The 21,568-nt window shown below is 41.2% G+C and overlaps 1 protein-coding gene across 3 annotated transcripts in view; it reads right to left on the reverse strand.

Moving 5' to 3' along the window:
* The window catches only part of ston2 (stonin 2), a 133,368-nt gene that overhangs the window by 48,425 nt on the left and 63,375 nt on the right, over window positions 1-21,568 (reverse strand). Inside the window, exon 1 of one of the 3 annotated variants that reach the window (XM_067992044.1) lies at window positions 3,038-3,138. The exons of the other annotated variants lie outside the window; for them this stretch is intronic. The gene's annotated coding sequence lies outside the window, so the exon portion shown is untranslated. Of the gene's footprint in view, window positions 1-3,037; window positions 3,139-21,568 lie in introns of those variants that run through there. 3 annotated transcript variants of the gene reach the window in all.

Genomic DNA, 21,568 nt, shown 5'->3' on the forward strand with positions numbered 1-21,568 from the left:
TCATCCTTGTGTTCAAATCCCTCGGCCTCGCCCCACCCCATCTCTGTAACCTCTTCCAGCCTGAGAACCCTCTGAGAATTCTGCCGTCCTCCAATTCTGGTCTCTTGTGAATCCCCAATTTCCTTCACCCCACGACTGGCAGCCGTGCCTTCAGCTGTCTAGGCCCTAAGCTCTAGAATTCCTTTCCTAAACCTCTCTATCTTCCTTTAAGACGGTCCTTAAAACCCTCCTCTGTGACAGCTCACCTATCCTAATATGTAGTTCGGTGTCAAATTTTGTCTGATAACGCTCCTGTGAAGCGCCTTGGGACGTCTTATTATGGTAAAGGTGCTATATAAATGTAAGTTGTTGTTCTGTGTGGACTTGGAGTTATGCTAAAATATGTAATCCATTCAACAAGTATTGACTCCACTGTCATTTATATAATATATGTTTATATTTTACTCCAGTTACTAATATTACTGATTACTTTTACATTATATTTTATTTTGTTGCATTTTACTTTTAATCTTTACTATTTCCCTCCATTTATTTAGCCTTATAGCATGAAAAGAGCTGAAGCCACTGAGACATACTCATAGGAATTTTATTTCATGGACTTTCCTGGCCTAGCAGAACCAAAATAAAGGGTTTTGCGGACTGATTAATGAAAGCCAAAAACATGTATCTAATTTCAAAAGCAAGCCTGCAGAAGAAGTAGCTACTTGCAGCCAGATTACATTTTCATCACCTACACATCCAGCGTGTACGAGCATGTCATGCTGTGGACTCGGGTTTTTGTCTACAATTCTTTACATGCTAATCTTGCTTGGTCTTTTTAAGGGAAAAGATGCTGATTGGAGTTAAGGGATTAAAGTCAGAAGCTAAGGCCTGACCTCACAACAGTATCTAAACGTTTCATTTATAAAGGAAGGTGGGGTGGAAAGAGTACAAAGGATCTCATAATTATGCTTTCAAGGTTATAAATTTACACAGACTATTGAGCAGTGAAACCTTATTAACCACTAGTCTTTCTTGTGAAACTTTCTTCCATCCAATGGCAGCAACTGGATCTCTGTCCCTCGTTTGCAGAAGTTCAAAGCAAAGTTAATGACCACCTGCTGAACTAGGGTCACTGGAACATGCATTAGGCCATGGGAAGGCTCTCAGTTTGTCCTTTAGTTTAGCTGTACAAACTCTTTAGGTATTTCTACACCCTTAGTAACCACTTTGTGAAACATGTCCTCATTTCAGTAGCCTCTAACTGCAATCTAATGAACAAACAAAAAAAAACAACTAGCCATCATATCCTTCAGTATTATGTCCTGCCTAGGAAATCAACATCCAATTTTTCAAATCCCAGTCTCAATACACCTTCCCGCTCAAGAATTCCATGATACAAGGTGAGTTATATCGGCTGAGAACAGAAGAAAGAATGAGGAAGAGTCATTTTATTCATTAAATCTCAAATTTTTTTCCTCTAATGAAAACTTCACTTTTGAGAGTATCTTTCTAATTTAGGGCCCCAAGTCTCTCAAACATCTTTGGCGTTCGTATAAACTCCAACCAATGCATCAATATTCCATATGTGTTCTTACGGTAAACGACATCAAATCTCCTCACATTTGATTAGCAACACTGAGAGAATACTAACCATTAATCACACCAAAATGTTTCCCTTTCCACCTTTGCTGATAGATACGCATCTATTGTGAACACATTTCTTGTTTCCCATTTCATTGTGCATTACCGTCAGATTACCCACGTTAAAATTCTTCTGTTATTCCTTAATTTGATGAAATTCCTTTGAACGTAGCCATCTCTCTGATACTAGTCACCGGACCACATAACTTGGTGCCATCAGCAAAACGTATTATATATCACGCACTAGAAATATTCTCCTCGTTATTTACAGGTAGTGTAAACAACAGAGACTTTTGTGGCATTCCTCACAGCACAATTAACTTGCGGAAAATGTCCTTTCCCACACTGCTGAAGCACATCTCCAAGGAGTGGCATTGAAATTGGTCGCTGAAATGCCCTGCCCTCTTAACTGAAAAGAGCAGCACAAATCCAGCAGGATAACTGGGAGATGGTTGGAGAATAATTGCAACAATGTCATGATGTATAAAATGCACAATAGTCATTCTGTTCCATTCAAAAACATTTTTAAACCGAATAATCATAAACTCCAGCTGTCGTGACAATCAATAGAAAATAAGCAACCAGGTCATAATACCACCATTTAATTTAGAGGAATTGAGGGCTGATATGTCTGCACTGAAAAACATAAATGGGTACGAGCTTTTCAGCTGTTCGTAACAAGCTAGAAGAACAGAGCAAAAAAAAGCTGAACCTGTTGCTAAGCAGTGATGGCAATACAAACCAGCAACTCAATTCTTTCAGATCAGGCTGCAGTCTCTCCCAGTCTTTTAAAATTTCCAGCTGGCTAATACATCAAACTCATGAATACACAAGGCTCAGATTTGTAAAAAGCACCGAATTCATTAAAACTCCTACAGAAGGCCACAAACATTCATTTGTCTATTCTTCAAAGCACAAAACCCAATTTGTATCCAAACTGAAGCAATCCGTAAATAAGTGAAAAAAAATTGCTTATATTGCACAAATCCCATAAAACAATTTAAATATTTGTTTATGTGCCACACTATTCTCATACCAAGCACAAGCTTGTTTTATTTTTACCTCAATTCGATAAAAATTGAAACAACTGCTCGTCTACAGAGATGAGCAATAAACAGCTTTATTTTTCAAAAAAATTTTTACAAAGCTCGTGGCACATTATCCAGAACAATGCATTAAGAAATTAACTCCTGAACTTTACTCTATCAACTTAAATGCACAAAAGGTCAAAATAACACCCACTTTTCTCGTGCTAACGTAAGCTCTGAAATTAAAATGCCAATATCGGGTTACTACTCCACACAAACCTAAAGATCTAACACTCCCTGGATCAACAACATTTTTGTTTACTGGGAACAAAGAAAAACTATTAGGGTTGGAAAGTTCCTTGGGGAAAGGTGGTGGAAGTACTTACTCCGGACTCTCAAAGTTAGGGGTCTGTTTTGATAAGTTTATAGTTTGGTTCCCAGCAGATCCTTCTCTGACACTACCGCTTCTCTGTCATGTGATGAATTATGCACACTGCATGCATGAGAAGGACTTGCGCCTGCCTGTCTGCGAAAGGCTGGCATTTAACTGCTCAGGTCAAACAGATTTAAAGACGACACAACACGACACTCCCACGGCATGTAGAAAAGATTTTCAAGGTAACAGTGAGTTTAATTTTCGCAAGACTTCAGCCTCTCCTAACATTCCTTGGGCTAACTTACAAGTCATTCTTTATTCTTACATTAAGACTGTACAATCAGGAAGGTTTTAAACAAGAAATGATTGCAGGTTTAGTTGCTGCACACTAGACCAGCAATGGTGGTGCACTTCCCGAATTAAATACTTTTTCAACTGGGATTTACATTTCAGAAATAAAATCCATCACACAAATCCTCATTTGTAAACCACATAGCAATAATTATTTAGTCAGTTCTGCCCTCCACAGAAACCACAACCTCATGTTCTGCAATGGCACACAAACTAAAAACCAGGTTTTAAAAAAGTAACAAGGAAAGCAGATTCTGATGACACATTTTTAAAAAAAATTGAATTCTGTATCCTAGGTGTGGGAGCGAGCAATCTCTATAGAAGGCCGAGCTGGCAGGCTGACAAAGGAAAGATCTACAATGCAATCTGTCCATGGTCATCCACAGTACTGGCCTGGATTGGCTGCAAAACACAGGGAGTTGCTCTACGCAGGATCAACAGTAATACAGTGGGGAGTTAAGTCAGGGACAGAGTGTTGCAGCAGAGTCGGGGTCCTGGGGCTGCAGAGAGGACGGGTTCCCGAGAGTTTCAGTCCACACACACAGTCACAGAAGTTCAGTGAGACTGACAACCGGGAGACTGGGAATCTTCAGCGAGTTCTCAGCGGGAGCACATGGCATTAAAAGCAAGCAAGCAAATTCAATTTTCCTGCAGTTGGGGATCCATGGTACATGTGGAAAATTCCAATTTTTCACCGAAAAAAAATGGCCTGCTGAAGACCCATAATCGGTTCTCCCAGTCAAAATAGAGTCATAGAATCTTACAGCACAGAAGGCGGCCATTCGGCCCATCATGCCTGTGTCAGCTCTTTGAAAGAGCTATCCAATTAGTCCCACTCCCCTGCTCTTTCCCTATAGCCCTTCAATTTTTTCCTTTTCAAGTATATATCCAATGCTCTTTTGAAAGTTACTATTGGAATCTGCTTCCACCACCCCTTCAGGCAGTGCATTCCAGATCACCATAACCCTGTGTAAAAAAAAAAAATTCTCTCATCTTCCCTCTGGTTCTTTTGCCAATTATCTTAAATCTGGGATATCAACCTTCCTGCCACTGGAAACAGATCTACTCCACCAAAACACTTCATAATTTTGAACACCTCTATTAAATCTCCTCTTAACCTTCTCTGCTCTATAGAGACCAATTCCAGCTCTCTAGTCTTTCCATTTAACTGATATCCCTCAGCCCTGGTATAATTCTAGTACATCTCCTCTGGACCCTTTCCAAGGCCCTGATATCCTTCCTAAATTGTGGTGCCCAGAATTGGACAGAATACTCTATCTGAGGCCTAACCATTGATTTATAAAGGTTTAGCAAAACTTCCTTGCTTTTGTACACTATGGACTTATAAAGGCCCAGGACCCCGTTTGCTTTTTTTTAAAAAAACAGCCGTATCAACTTACTCTACCACCTTCAAAGATTTGAGTTCGTAAACCCCCAGGTCTCTCTGTTCCTGCACCCCCTTGAAAATTGTACCATTTAGTCTATATTGCCTCTCCTCATCCTTCCTTCCAAAATATATCACTTTGTACTTCTCCGCATTAAATTTCATTTGCCACGTGTCTGTCCATTTCACCAGTTTGTCTATGTCCTCCTGAAGTCTGTTACTATCCTCCTCACTGTTTCCTACATTTGAGTTTTGTGCCATCTGCAAACTTTAAAATTATGCCTCCCTATACCCAAGTCCAGGTCATTGATATATATCAAAAAGAGCTGTATTTTGAAGCACACCAGGAAAGGAAAAGCATTACATAGAATTGCATAGAATTTACAGCGGAAGAAACAGGCCATTCGGCCCAACAAGTCTATGCCGGTGTTTATGCTCCACTTCAGCCTCCTCCCTCCCTACTTCATCTCACCCTATCAGCATATCCTTTGATTCCTTTTTCCCTGATGTGTTTATCTAGCTTCCCCTTAAATGCATCTGTGCTATTCGCCTCAAACCACTCCCATGTGGTAGCGAGTTCCACATTCTCACCATTCTCTGGGTAAAGAAATTTCTCCTGAATTCCCTACTGGATTTATTAGTGACTATCTTATATTTATGGCCCCTACTTTAGGTCCCTCCCACAAGAAACATCTTCTCTACGTCTACCCTATCAAACCCTTGCACAATCTTAGAGACCTCTATCAGATCACTCCTCAGCCTTCTCTTCTTTTCAGATTTTTTGGATTGGTCCTTAATTGTCACTCTGATGTCAAGCATGGATCACCTTTCCAATGCAGTGCAATTCAATTTTCGGTACTGCCGAGCCTTGAACCAGTTTATACTGAAGTTCTAAAATTTAGCAATAGGATGGTAATTCCCACAGTATTATGACAGCTAAGAATGCACTCACCCACTAGATATATGACCGGGCCTTTTCCAGCCAGGAGGCCTAACGGGGTGGGTCTCTAATATGCTAATTTCTCAGTAGGAAAAAAGTGCAATCGGTTTTCCCCATTGTTCATGTGAAGGGTGACGTACTTTACACAGAAAGTATTCCTTTCATACGTGCCGCCTCCAATGCATTATTAAGATCCTTCATTTCACAAGGTTTGAGTGTAAATAAGAGTTCAGCTCAAACTGATCATATGATGCCTCTAATGGATCAAGACTATTTGGGGAGGGGATCAATTTATCCAAAGAAAAAATTGTCACTCCAACTGTTAAAGTTCTAAGCACAGAAATCACATACACCACCGCCTGCAATTCAGACACACTTTGATCATAAAACGCAGTTAACTGTGGTCAATTCAACTTTATTCCAAGTTATATGGTACAAAGCAACCATGGGGCAGGAATAGTTGCTCTTCAACAACAGAAAAAGTAAGCACTCCTTAAAAGGTACAAACATCTTATAGCACAAAAAGATTGTAATATATACTATATTAAATCCTCAATCCATTGCATATTCATTTTATATTATTTACCGAAGTGCACATACTTTATTCAGCTTGATGTTTTAGGTTGTGCTGCGTGTACACTGTATTTCAGTAAAATTGTACATTTTGGGTTATTTTTGGTTCTAATTGAATACATGTAATCAAAGCTCGAAATAGGTGCACATACAAAAGGATTAGCGAGATTAGCAGGTCTTTAGTTTATAGTTAAGCAAAACATTACCAACTAGAATTTTTGAAGTCATTTTATTTCTTAACTTTTTATTAAAAAGAAAACTTTTAATAAATTTTTCTTAAAACATCAGTGATTTAAAAACTTTGGTGCAAAATTAGGAGCATGAAAGCTATTAATAGCGGACCTAAAGCCAGAACTGTGATCAACAGATGATAAACCTCTCCAAACCGGCTGCTATTATTGGAGATTCAGAAATGTTCACTATAGCTAGGATGCAGTTGGTAATGAGAATTTATACCACCACTTTTACAGTGTTCACAGTCTCACAGAACCTGACTTTTGTCCAATAAAGAAATGGTATGTTGGCAGGATTAGCCTCCACCTGTTTGCTTCATTAGTTAGGCTGAGAGCACATGAAATTTAGACAAACAAGTTTTGTTCTCACCATACAGCTGCACTGTCACTCAATCTCGATTTTCCCTGGGCTTTTGACGACATGCTGGAATGTGCAATAGTAAACACATCCGTCTCACCTATTCATAAGCAGGTTAAAACACGCCCATCTGTAAAAAGTACTATCTGTTTTACTTACAGCAGTTACTGTGGTGACTGCACAATGAAAAGTATCCATTACAACCCAGCAGATGGACAAGCACCTAATACTGGCCTACGAGCACGGGCTTTTCAGCAATGAGAAATTACGCATGTTTAGATGTGAAATGCCCCATCTTAACCTTGTAGCACAATATCGTGACTTCTTTCTGAGCATACCATCAATAATCACGTCTGTTGTAATAAGATTTTTTTTTTAAAAACCTTGCAACCATAGTCAGTAACTGAAATTTTGAATTTAATTAACATGTTTTGTTGGGTTGTAGAGATGGGTCAAAAATGCCAACATGGCTCTAATATTCCAACTCTCGTCTGTAATTGAGCTCCTTGTCAAAAATTGAATATCTGCATCATTTTTTTTAAGTCAGAAACAATATTCTACATTCATGTTTTTGAGCGGAATACATCAAAACTGCTCAAATAAATATAATTGTAAACAATTTTACAACACCAAGTTATAGTCCAGCAATTTTATTTTAAATTCACAAGCTTTCGGAGGCTTCCTCCTTCCTGAGGAAGGAGGAAGCCTCCGAAAGCTTGTGAATTTAAAATAAAATTGCTGGACTATAACTTGGTGTTGTAAAATTGTTTACAATTGTCAACCCCAGTCCATCACCGGCATCTCCAAATAAATATAGTGCAAAGAGTTCAAAACATTGCAAAAATTGGGCAAAATAGTCAACTAGTTGATCAAGAATTGACTGACTTACAGAATATCATTTTTTTTTAAAAGTTCCTTTACTAATTTTATCTTTTCTATAGACACAATATTGTATGAGGCCTCTGGAAGATGTGAGGGAATAGCCAGGCGGGAATATGGTTAATACCTGAAAGAGAAGAACACCTCTCGTAGATAGGTGTTACAGTTCAGGCCCGCTTCCAATTTTCTTTTAGTGTTCACGCAAATTGCAGTTTCCATAGGTGAACCTACATTCCCAACAAACTGAAATTTACAATTTAAAGCATGCGGTAAATAGGTATAATGTGCCTCTAAGTCAACCGTAAACCCTTGTACCACAGGGGAACATGGGATGCTCATCATATACTTCTGAACTCTAACAGGTGGAAAAGCAACAGGCTGTTGGATTATATAGTTGAGGCTAAAACTACAAATATAGTTTATTACAAGAAAGAAATTCGCATAGAAGCAAATGTCACTATGCTTTCTTAAATGGTACAAGAGAATACAACAACAAATTGATGTTGTTGATACAGTTACGAGTAAGCTGGGAAACATAAACTATAGATGGCATTTCTCAGGTGCAGTGGAGTCAGGGAGATTTCAAGGGGTTTAGAAATCATAGAAAGGTTACAGCACGGAAGGAGGTCATTTGGCCCATTGAGTCCGTGCCAGCTCTATGCAAGAGCAATCCAGCTAGTCCCACTCCATCGCCCTATCCCCGAAACCCTGCAATTTTTTTTCCTTTCAAGTACTTATCCAGTTCCCTTTTGAAAGCCACGATTTAATCTGCCTCCACCACCCTCTCGGGCAGTGCATTCCAGATCCTAACCACTCGCTGTGTAAAAATGCTTTTCCTCCTGTCACCTTTGGTTGTTTTGCCAATTACCTTAAATCTATGTCCTCTGGTTCTTGACTTTTCCACTAATGGGAACAGTCTCTCTCTTTCTCGTCTGTCTTGGCTCTTCATGATTTTAAATACCTCTATCAAATCTCCTCTCAACCTTCTCTGTTGCAAGGAGAACAACCCCAGCTTCTCCAGTCTATCCACGTAACTAACGCCCCTCATCCCTGGAATCATTCTAGTAAATCTTTTCTGCACCCTCTCTAAGGCCTTCACATCTTTCCTAAAGTGTGGTGCCCAGAACAGGACACAATATTCCAGTTGTGATCGAACCAGTGTTTTACAAAGGTTCATCATGGCTTCCTTGCTTTTGTACTCTATGCATCCATTTATAAAGCCCAGGATCCCCAATGCTTTTTTAACCGATTTCTCAACCTGCCCTGCTACCTTCAATGATTTGTGCACATATACCCCCAGATCTGTTCCTGTACCCATTTTACAATTGTGCCCTCTAGTTTATATTGCTTCTCCTCGTTCTTCCTATTGAAATGCATCACTTTGCATTTTTCTGTTTTAAATTTCATCTCATTTGCCTAATTTTCGCCCATTCCACCAGCCTGTCCATATCCTCTTGAAGTCTATTACTATCCTCCTCACTGTTTATTATACTTCCAAGTTTTGTGTCATCTGCAAATTTTGAAATTGTGCCCTGTACACCCAAGTCCAAGTCATTAATATATATCAAGAAAAGCAGTGGTCGTAGTACCGACCCATGGGGAACGCCTCTGTACACCTCCCTCCAATCCGAAAAATAACCATTCTCCACTACTCTCTGCTTCCTGTTACTTAGCCAATTTTTTTATCCATGCCGCTACTGCCCCCTTTATCCCATGGGCTTCCATCTTGATGACAAGCCTATTATGCGGCACTTTATCAAACGCCTTTTGAAAGTCCATATACACATCAACCGCATTGCCCTCGTCGATCCTCTTTGTTACCTCATCAAAAAACTCAATCAAGTTAGTTAAACACGATTTGCCTTTAACAAATCCGTGCTGACTTTTCCTAATCAATCCACACTTGTCCAAGTGACTGCTAATTCTGTCGTGGATTATCGTTTCTAAAAGTTTCCACACCACCGAGGTTAAACTGACTAGCCTGTAGTTGCTGGGTTTATCCTTACACCTTTTTTTGAACATGGGTATAACATCTGCAATTCTCCAGTCCTCTGGCACCACCCCTGTATCTATGGATGTTTGGAAGATTATGGCCAGTACCGCCGCAATTTTCACCCTTACTTCCCTCAGCAGCCTAGGAAAAATCCCATCTGGAACAGGTTACTTATCTACTTTAAGTAAAGCCAGCCTCTCTAGTACCTCCTCTTTATCAATTATTAGCCCATCCAGTATCTCAACTTCATATATGTTTTTGATGGGGAGTTGGGAAAGACTCCGAGGACTCAATTTCTGCAGACACAGACCTTTGCCTATCTAGGCAAGAATTGTGAGTCTCCGAGTCCTTCCTGGAGAAACAGCCCCCGACAACTCGTAAGCTAATGTAGCGGTCACCGCTAACTGCGAGAAGATTCAATTCTCACCATCACCTTCATGTCAAAGAGCAATCCTCCCCATTACAAATATAGCGTCAGCCTTTCACCCAAGTCAGAAGGTCGTGGGTTCAAGCCGCACTCCAGAGACTTGCGCACATAACCTACACTGACACGCTAGGGCGGTACTGAGGAATTGATGCAATGATGGAGGTGCCATCTTTCAGATGAGATGTTATACCGAGGCCATGTCTGCCCTCTCAGGTGGATGTAAAAGATCCCGTGGCATTATTCAAAGAACAGGGGACTTCTCCCAGTGTCCCAGCCAACATTTATCCCTCAACCAACACCATGAAAAGCAGATTATCTGGTCATTTATCTAATTTCTGTTTGTAGCACCTTGCTGTGTGCAAATTAGCTGTCGCATTTCCCTACATTCCAACACTGACTACACTTCAAAAGTACTAAATTGGTTGTAAGGTACTTTGGGACATCCTGGGGCCATGAAAGGCACTATATAAAATGTGTTTTTTTCCCTTTTTGCTTCAAATTGGGGTCCATCAGGGGTCAAAAGGATTATGCAAGGTCATCAGATTTATGTTGGTCTGGGATAGACATACATGTACCGTAAACAGAGTAAGTTGAGAATTCTGTACTCTACAGTGCACCGTATTTTTTTTTACTTGCCAGCATGTTATTTGTATTGTCAGTACCGATAGAAATATGGGCCTGGAACTTCCTTGTGGGCCACCGTGCTGTTGTAAGCGTGACAGGGCAGGACTCTTGTCCACCAGTCACCCCCAGCACTGACCCCATCCTAAATCTCAAGATGGGGTGAGTAGCATAAAAGGGTTAGGCATTTACAAAGTCGTTGGACATCCAACCCATGGGGGGAATCCAGAACTTCAGACTAGTGGGGGAAAGGTTTGGACGTCCCAAAGCGCTTCACAGCCAATGAAGTACTTTTGAAATGTAGTCATTGTTGTATTGTAGGGAAGCTGGGCAACCATTTTGCAAACAAACAGTAATGAGATAAATTACCAGATAATCTGTTTTTAAGTTATTTAGTTTAGATCTCTCGTTTAGTTGCTGCTTTCCTAACTGCAACTGATCTCTCTATGGTCCAATGTTGTTGGGAAACAGCATTATGGGCCCCACTGATGTCTATAACACAGCAAGTACACCTGCACCATGCAGGCATACTTTATGTTGGCCGCAAGATGGGCAGAACTGGTGAGATTTCCAATTAGGAACATCATCCCAACAGTCCTGCCTTATAGATTGATGTCAGGATCGAGGGGGAGGACAGGCGAAACAGGCACCCACGCCCCTTCCCATTCTGCATCAGGCAGGAAGGGTGGATACCCAGTGAAACTATGTTCCACCCCAAATTCCTCCCCCAACCCAGAATGCGCAATTTCCGTGCCAAAAAATGTGAGGATTTTCAGGACCTGTTTTCTGCAACGATACTGTTTGCGTTTGAACACCTGACAAAGTTTTTTGAAAGTTAGGAAAGGGTCCTCAGCAGTGTACCAGTATATGCATGCGCCTCTACACAGAAAGGTTTGAAAAGCACCATCGTATGTGTGATACTGTGTATGAGTGTAGCAGCCTTAAATCCTGCGATCAGACCACAAGCCAGGCCAGGCAAGGCATCAGATACTGTGGGTTGAATAGGATAACAAAAATTCTGCAACATAAACAAAACTGGAGTGTAGCATACATCTGATAATGTAAACTAAATGTGACTACTGCTGCATTTTATAATGACTGATGTTTTGATAGTCATTAATAGGGGTTTAAACTAAAAGTGGGGGAGGTCAGGTGAGGGGAAATTTAAGAACATAAGAAATAGGAGCAGGAGTAGGCCAATCGGCCCCTCGAGCCTGCTCCGCCATTCAATAAGATCATGGCTGATCTGATCCTAACCTCAAATCTAAATTCATGTCCAATTTCCTGCTCGCTCCCCGTAACCCCGAATTCCCTTTACTTCGAGGAAACTGTCTATTTCTGTTTTAAATTTATTTAATGATGTAGCTTCCACAGCTTCCTGGGGCAGCAAATTCCACAGACCTACTACCCTCTGAGTGAAGAAGTTTCTCCTCATCTCAGTTTTGAAAGAGCAGCCCCTTATTCTAAGATTATGCCCCCTAGTTCTAGTTTCACCCATCCTTGGGAACATCCTTATCGCATCCACCCGATCAAGCCCCTTCACAATCTTATATGTTTCAATAAGATCGCCTCTCATTCTTCTGAAGTCCAATGAGTAGAGTCCCAATCTACTCAACCTCTCCTCGTATGTCCGCCCCCTCATCCCTGGGATTAACCGAGTGAACCTTCTTTGTATTGCCTCAAGAGCAAGTATGTCTTTTCTTAAGTATGGACACCAAAACTGTATGCAGTATTCCAGGTGCGGTCTCACCAATACCTTATATAACTGCAGCAATACCTCCCTGTTTTTATGTTCTATTCCCCTAGCAATAAAAGCCAACATTCCGTTGGCCTTCTTGATCACCTGCTGCACCTGCACACTAAATTTTTGATTTTCTTGCACTAGGACCCCCAGATCCCTTTGTACTGCAGTACTTTCCAGTTTCTCGCCATTAAGATAATAACTTGCTCTCTGATTTTTCCTGCCAAAGTGCATAACCTCACATTTTCCAATATTGTATTGCATCTGCCAAATCTCCGCCCACTCACCCAGCCTGTCTATATCCCCTTGTAGGTTTTTTATGTCCTCCTCACTCTCTACTTTCCCTCCCATCTTTGTATCATCTGCAAACTTTGATACGTTACACTTGGTCCCCTCCTCCAAATCGTTAATATAGATTGTAAAGAGTTGGGGACCCAGCACCGACCCCTGCGGAACGCCACTGGCTACTGGTTGCCAGTCCGAGAATGAACCATTTATCCCAACTCTCTGCTTCCTGTTAGATAACCAATCCTCCACCCTTGCCAGAATATTACCCCCAATCCAGTGATTCTTTATCTTGAGCAATAATCATTTATGTGGCACCTTGTCGAATGCCTTCTGGAAGTCTAAATACACTACGTCCACTGGTTCTCCTTTATCCACCCTGTACGTTATGTCCTCAAAGAACTCAAGCAAATTTGTCAGACATGACTTCCCCTTCGTAAAGCCATGCTGACTTTGTCCTATTAAATTATGTTTATCCAAATGTTCTGCTACTGTCTCCTTAATAACAGACTCCAAAATTTTACCCACCACAGATGTTAGGCTAACTGGTCTATAATTTCCAGCCTTCTGCCCACTACCCTTTTTAAATAACAGTGTTACATTAGCAGTTTTCCAATCTGCCGGGACCTTTGCCGAGTCCAGAGAATTTTGGAAAATTATTACCAAAGCATCCACAATCCCTACTGCCACTTCCCTCAAGACCCTCAGATGTAAGCCATCAGGTCCAGGGGATTTATCCGCCTTGAGTCCCATTAATTTACTGAGTACCAATTCCTTAGTGATTTTAATCGTATTTAGTTCCTCCCCCCCAGAGCCCCCTGTTTGTCCAGTGTTGGGATATTCTTAGTGTCCTCTACTGTAAAGACTGAAACAAAATATTTGTTCAGCATTTTTGCCATCTCCATGTTTCCCACCATTAATTTCCTGGTCTCATCCTCTAAGGGACCTACGTTTGCCTGAGCCTCCCTTTTTCTTTTTATATAACTGTAGAAACTCTTGCTATCTGTTTTTATATTTTTTGCTAATTTATTTTCATAATCTATCTTCCCTTTCTTAATCAATCCTTTAGTTACTTTTTGCTGTCTTTTGAAGACTTCCCAATCTTCTATCCTCCCACTAAGTTTGGCTACCTTATATGTCCTTGTTTTTAGTTGGATACTATCCTTAATTTCTTTACTTAGCCACGGATGGCTGTCATTTCTTTTACACCCTTTTTTCCTCAGTGGAATATTTTTTTTTTGAAAGTTGTAAAATAACTCCTTGCATGAACACCACTGCTCATGTACCGTCTTACCCTTTAATCTATTTTCCCAGTCCACTTTAATCAATTCCGCTCTCATACCATCATAGTCTCCTTTATTCAAGCTCAGTACGCTTGCTTGAGAACCAACCTTCTCACCCTCTAATTGGATATGGAATGCAACCATGTTATGGTCACTCATTCCAAGGGGATCCTTAACTAGGACATTATTAATTAATCCTGGCTCATTACACGGGACCAGGTCCAAGGTTGCTTGCCCCCTTGTAGGATCAGTTACATACTGCTCAAGAAATCCATCCCTAATACACTCAATAAACTCTTCCTCAAGGCTGCCCTGCCCAATTTGATTTGTCCAGTTAATATGATAGTTAAAATCCCCCATAATTATAGCTGTTCCCTTATTACATGCCCCGACTATTTCCTGATTAATACTTCTTCCAGCAGAGTTGCAACTATTAGGAGGCCTATATACTATGCCCACTAGTGTTTTTTTCCCCTTATTATTCCTTATCTCTACCCAAACTGTTTCATTTTCCTGATCCTTTGTCCCAATATCATTTCTCTGTATTACAGTGATTCCTTCCTTTATTAACATAGCCACCCCACCTCCCCTTCCTTCCTGCCTGTCCTTCCTGATTGTTAAATACCCTGGCATATTTAATTCCCAGTCGTTGTCACCCTGCAGCCATGTTTCTGTAATGGCCACAAGATCATACCCATACGTCGTTATTTGTGCCGTTAACTCGTCCATTTTGTTACGAATGCTACGTGCATTCAGATAAAGAACTTTCAAATATGTTTTGTGACACTTCGTTCCTGCTTTTTCCTTTTTTAACACTTTACCTTTTACTCCATACATTCTGTCCCTTCCTGACACGCTTTCCTCTGTCTCCCTGCTCAGGTTCCCAACCCCCTGCTACAGCTTTGATGCTGGGTTAATTGCCTTACGCCTTCTAGTTTTTATTTTATCTGTCGTGCCTAAAGTACACTTTCTTTCCGCCGCTCTACGCTTTTCCCTTTCACTTGTTCTTGAACAACTGTTTGTACTATTTGTATTGTAGATTTCCCCTGGGTCTTCCCCTCTCTTGCTGCTCTCAACTTTATTCCCTTCTGACTCCCCGCTCAGGTTCCCATCCCCTGGCACTCTAGTTTAAACCTTCCCCAACAGCACTAGCAAACACCCCCGCGAGGACATTCGTCCCGGTCCTGCTCGGGTGTAACCCGTCACGCTTGTACAGGTCCCAGCTTCTCCAGAACCGGTCCCAATGTCCCAGGAATCTAAATCCCTCCCTCCTACACCATCCCTGCAGCCACGCATTCATCCTGTCTATTCTCCTGTTCCTATACTCACTAGCACGTGGCACCGGTAGTAATCCTGAGATCACCACCTTTGAAGTCCTGCTTTTTAATTTATCTCCTAACTCCTTAAATTCACCTTGCAGGACCCCATCCCTTTTTTAACCTATGTCGTTGGTACCAATATGGACCACGACTACTGGCTGTTCACCCTCCCCCTCCAGAATGCCCTGCAGCTGCTCCGTGACATCCTTGACCCTAGCACCAGGGAGGCAACATACCATCCTGGAGTCACGTTTGCGGCCACAGAAACGCCCATCTGTTCCCCTTACAATTGAATCCCCTATCACTATAGCCCTGCCACTCTTCTTCCTCCCCTGCTGTGCAGCAGAGGCACCCGTGGTGCCCCGAACCTGGCTCTTGCTGCTTTCCCCTGATAAGCCATCTCCCCCAACAGTATCTAAAGCAGAATATCTGTTTGAGAGGGAGATGGCCCCGGGGACTCCTGCTCTACCTGCCTAGTCCTTTTACTCTGCCTGGCGGTCACCCATTTCCTTTCTGCCTGCGTAATCTTTACCTGCGGTGTGATCACCTCACTGAACATGCTATCCACGATAGTCTCAGCATCGCGGATGCTCCACAGTGAATCCACCTGCAGTTCCAGCTCTGAAAGACGGTTAGCCAGCAGCTGCAGCTGGACACACTTCCTGCACACATGGTCGCCAGGGACACTGGTAGTGTCCATGACTTCCCACATAGTGCAGGAGGAGCATATCACGGGTGCGAGCTGTGCTGCCATGACTTGCCTTAGACTCTCAGACTCTCCTACCGCTCTCGGTCTCTCCTTTTATCCTGTGCTCACCTCTCAGACTCTCCTGCCTCACCTGTGACGTCTCACAGTTGTTGTCTCTTGTTGCAGGTCTGCTGCTGCTTTTATTCCCCTACCTCAGTCTTCTACTCTCAGGTCCACTGCCGCTCTGGGGAAAAAGTTAGGAAAAGCAAGGCAAAGCAGCACCTCCTTCCCCCACTTCACCGAACTCCCACACGTACCAAACTCTCAGCAGTTCACACTGTGTTGTCCGCACACAAATTTAGAAATCTAATGAGAAAGGTCAAGTCCACAGAGCAGTGTAGTGATTTGGGTAAAGATAAGCAGATGGCGGCAGGAAGGGACAGAGAGGTTACGAATAATAGCACATCAGCAAATAAGGTCAAAGCAGGAAAAAAATGGTACAAAGTCAAAACTAAAGGCTCTTTATCTGAATGCACGGAGCATTCGTAACAAGATAGACAAATTAGTCACACAGAGATAAATGGGTTTGATCTAATAGCCATTACAGAGACATGGTTGCAAAGTGACCAAGGTTGGGAACTAAATATTCCAGGGTACATAACGTTTAGAAAAGAAAGGCAGAATGGAAAAGGAGAGGTGTAGCCTTAATAATAAAGGATGACATAAGGACAGTTGTGAGAAAAGATCTTGGCTCATAAAATCAGGAAGTTGAATCTATATGGGTGGAAATAAGAAATAACAAGGGGGCAGAAAACTCTGGTGGGAGTAGTTTATAGGCCCCATAACAGTATCTGTACCGTTGGACATAGTATTAGTCATGAAATAACAGGAGCTTGTAACAAAGGTAATGCAGTAATCATGGGGTCTTTAATCTTCATATAGACTGGGCAAACCAAATTGGCAAAGGTAGTCTGGAGGACGAGTTCATGGAATGCATTTGAGACAGTTTCCTAGAACAATACGTCATGGAACCAACCAGGCTATTTTAGATCTTGTACTGTGTAATGAGACAGGGTTAATTAGTTATCTCACAGTAAAGGATTCTCTGGGGAAGAGCGATCATAATATGATAGAATTTCACATTGAGTTTGAGAATGACATACTTAAGTCAGAAACTAGAATCTTAAACTTAAATAAAGCCAATTACATCGTTATGAGGAGCGAGTTGGCTAAGGTAGATTGGGAAATTAGATTAAAGGGTGTGACGGTTGATAAACAATGGCAAACATTTAAAGGAATATTTCAATGTTCTCAACAAATACACATTCCATTGAGAAATAAAAACTTCACGGGAAAAGTGATCCATCTGTGGTTAACTAAAGAAGTTAAGGATAGCATTAGATTAAAAGAAGAGGCCTATAATGTTGCCAACAAGAGTAGTAAGCCTGAGGATTGGGAGAGTTTTAGAAACCAGCAAAGGACAACCAAAACATTGAGAAAAAAGGAGAAAATAGAATATGAAAGTAAACTAGCAAGAAATATAAAAACGTATTGTTTGAGCTTCCACAAGATTGTAAAAAGGAAGAAAGTAGCAAAAGTAAAAGTTGGTCCCTTAGAAGCTGAGACAGAAGAAATTATAATGGGGAAATCAGGAAATGGCAGATATGTTAAACAAACATTTTGTATCTGTATTCACAGTAGAAGGGACAAAAAGCATACCAGAAATAGTGGGGAATCAAGGGGCTAATGACAGTGAGGAACTTAAAATAATTGAGATAAGTAAAGAAAAAATACTTGAGAAACTAATGGGACTAAAAGCCGATAAATCCCCTGGACCTGATGGCCTACATCCAAGGGTTCTAGAAGAGGTGGCTGCAGAGATAACAGATGCATTGGTTATGATCTTCCAAAATTCCCTAGATTCTAGAACGATCCCAGCAGATTGGAAGGTAGCAAATGTAACAACGCTATTCAAGAAAGAAGGGAGAGAGAAAACAGGGATCTCCAGGCCAGTTAGCCTGACATCAGTCGTCAGGAAAATGCTGGAATCCATTATTAAGGAAGTGGTAACAGGGCACTTAGAACATCATAATATGATTAAGCAGAGTCAACATGGTTTTATGAAAGGGAAATCATGTTTGACAAATTAATTAGAGTTTTTTGAGGATGTAATTAGCAGGGTAGATAAAGGGGAACCAATGGATGTAGTATATTTGGATTTTCAAAAGGCATTCAATAAGGTGCCACATAAAAGGTTGTTACACAAGATAAGGGCTCATGGGGTTAGGGGTAATATATTTTAATGGATAGAGGATTGATTAACAGACAGAAAACAGAGTAGGGATAAATGGGTCATTTTCAGGCAGGCAGGCTGTAATTAGAGGGGTGCCGCAAGAATCAGTGCATAGGGCCTCAGCTATTTATTAGTATTAATGACTTAGATGAAGGGACTGAGTGTAATGTATCCAAGTTTGCTGATGATACAAAGCTAGGTAGGAAAGTAAGTTGCGAGGAGGACAAAGAGACTGCAAAGGGATGTAGACAGGTTAAGTGAGTGGGCAAGAAGGTGGCAGATGGAGTATAATGTGGGGAAATGTGAGGTTATTCACTTTGGTAGGAAGAATAGAAAAACAGAATATTTTTTAAATGGTGAGAAACTAGTAAATGTTGGCGTTCCAAGAGACTTGGGTGTCCTCGTACAAGAAACACGAAAAGTTAGCATGCAGGTACAGCAAGCAATTAGGAAAGCAAATGGTACATTGGCTTTTATTGCAAGGGGGTTGGAGTACAAGAGTACGGGAGTCTTACTACAATTGTACAGGGCTTTAGTGAGACCTCACCTGGAGTACTACAAACAGTTTTGGCCTCCTTATCTAAGGAAGGATATACTTGCCTCGGAGGCGGTGCAATGAAGGTTTACTAGATTAATTCCTGGGATGAGAGGGTTGTCCTGTGAGGAGAGGTTGAGTAGAATGGGCCTATACTCTCTGGAGTTTAGATGAGAGGTGATCTCATTGAAACATATTAGATTCTGAGGGGGCTTGACAGGGTAGAGGCTAAGAGGTTGTTTCCCCTGGCTGGAGAGTCTGGAACTAGGGGGCATAGTCGCAGGATAAGGGGTCAGCCATTTAAGACAGAGGTGAGGAGGAATTTCTTCACACAGAGGGTTGTGAATCTTTGGAATTCTCTAACCCAGAGGGCTGTGGATGCTGAGTCGTTGAGTATATTCATGTCTGAGATAGATAGACTTTTAGACTCTAGGGGAATCAAGGGATATGGGGATCAGGCAGGAAAGTGGAGTTGAGGTTGAAGATCAGCTATGATCTGATTGAATGGCTCGAGGGGCCGTATGGCCTACTACTGCTCCCATTTCTTATGTTCTTAATGTAATTTCTCTGACATATTCAAGCTCCTTTTTTAAAAATCACAATTTTCCCTACAGACAGAACTGACTCTATCAAATGTGATCTGATGACTCAGATCGTTACTGTCTGATCGTGACTGGACATGAATTGCAAACAGTAGCTGAAGTATACGTTCCCTAGAGTTCAAATTCTAGGGCTATGTCTTTCCTTCCTATCATCTCAACATCACGAAAGATGAACTGGTCATGGGACTGGATATCAACCTTTAGTATACACTGAAATGCTTTGTTTATTCCTTATTACCTAGCAAACTGCACCTACTAGAAATGAGCGAACAGGAACAGGAGACTATTGTAAATCATGCAATGGACATGGCTAATGTGAGAAACACAGCCTAGTTACTGGAACAGATTTTCAACACACAGTTACCAAAATGAAATCTCATTCAGAATTACATTTTGTGCAAATCTGGTTCAATTTATTTGGACATTGAAAACTTTTTACTATTTTGATAGTCTATTAACCCTTTAACTATTCAGGAGTACAAACCTTTTACGTATGAACTACACTCCATTCTGATTTTTTTTATGGCATGGAAGGGATCACTCAAACACTCAGATTTTAAATAGGTGTACGCGAAAAAATGTGGGAAAAGGAGCAAGTCTGACTTTATCCTTACTCCAGGATAATATAGATAATGTGCTGCACCACTGGGAAAATAGTTCTATGTTTTTTTTCTGCACCTTACAATGGAAGGCCTCCTCCAGGCAAACATAGCAAGAATGAGACCAGAAGTTACAGACTGACATCCAGCAACACCCAAATTGCATTGCCTGACTGGCTGGCTGCAATCACACTTTCACAGTCACAGAAAAGTTCTGGTAATTAATGAATATCGATGATGAGTGACTGCAGTGGTGCAGCACAACATCTATGTTTTAGAGAATGAACGAAGTCAAACTTGTGCCTTTCTCCCCCCCATTTTTTTTGTGTACACTTATTAAAAACTCTGTGAATAATCTCTACACTCAAAATGTATCACTTCGCATTTTTCTGCGTTAAATTTCATCTGCCACATGTCCGTCCATTCCACCAGCCTGTCTATGTCCTCTTGAAGTCTATCACTATCCTCCTCTCTGTTCACTACACTTCCAAGTTTTGTGTCATCTTCAAATTTTGAAAATGTGCCCTGTACACCCAAGTCAAAGTCATTAATATATATCAAGAAAAGCAGTGGTCCTGGTACCGACCCCTGGGGAACACCAATGTATACCTTCCTCCAGTCCGAAAAATAACATGCGTGTCTAATCTTTGCATTTATACATTCTGCCACTTCACAGTTGCTACCAGAGGGCCTATATGCAACTCCCACTACAGTCTTAAATCCTTTTCTATTTCGTAATCCTACCCATAAAGTCTCCACTGCCTGCTTACCTCTCATTATATGCTCTCTTATCATTGAAATAATTTCATCCTTAATCACTAAGGCTACTCCTCTCCCTTAACCAGGTTCCCTATCCTTCCTGTAGACCTTATAATCTGGTGTATTCAGTTCCCACTCCTGACCACCTTGCAGCCATGTCTCGGTAATGGCTACCATCTTGTAACTTCTAAGTTGAATTAGCGCTTTTGTTCCTTATACTCTGTGTGTTTGTATAAATAATGCTTATTTGGGCCACATAAGCCCCAACCTGTCTTTCTGCACTAATGTTGTTTTTCCTCACACATTTCTTATTTCTCTCACCTGATTTAATTACTTTGCATCTTTTAGTTTTCCCTTTACCTGTCGTGCCTAAAGCATAATTTCTGACTATTACTCCACTCTCAATGGAGTTATATTCCATGCAATGTCAAGCAGGGGGAGACTGCTTCCCAAGAGGGAGTCACACCACAGTGTCTGTAGTCAGATCAGGACCTGACATTACTTTGCAATGGTCCAAAAATGGCAGAATAACTGCACCCTAAGTTACATAGGTAAATAGCTGGTTACAAATTGATGTTCAGATTTTAGAAACTGGTACCATCCTGGTTTCATCCTCTGAAAACGTTACACTGGGTAGAACCTTCATCTTCAGCAGGGGTGTAAAATGGGCAATATTGG

This window comes from Heptranchias perlo, chromosome 10, assembly GCF_035084215.1.
Source record: "Heptranchias perlo isolate sHepPer1 chromosome 10, sHepPer1.hap1, whole genome shotgun sequence".
Lineage (NCBI taxonomy): Eukaryota > Metazoa > Chordata > Chondrichthyes > Hexanchiformes > Hexanchidae > Heptranchias > Heptranchias perlo.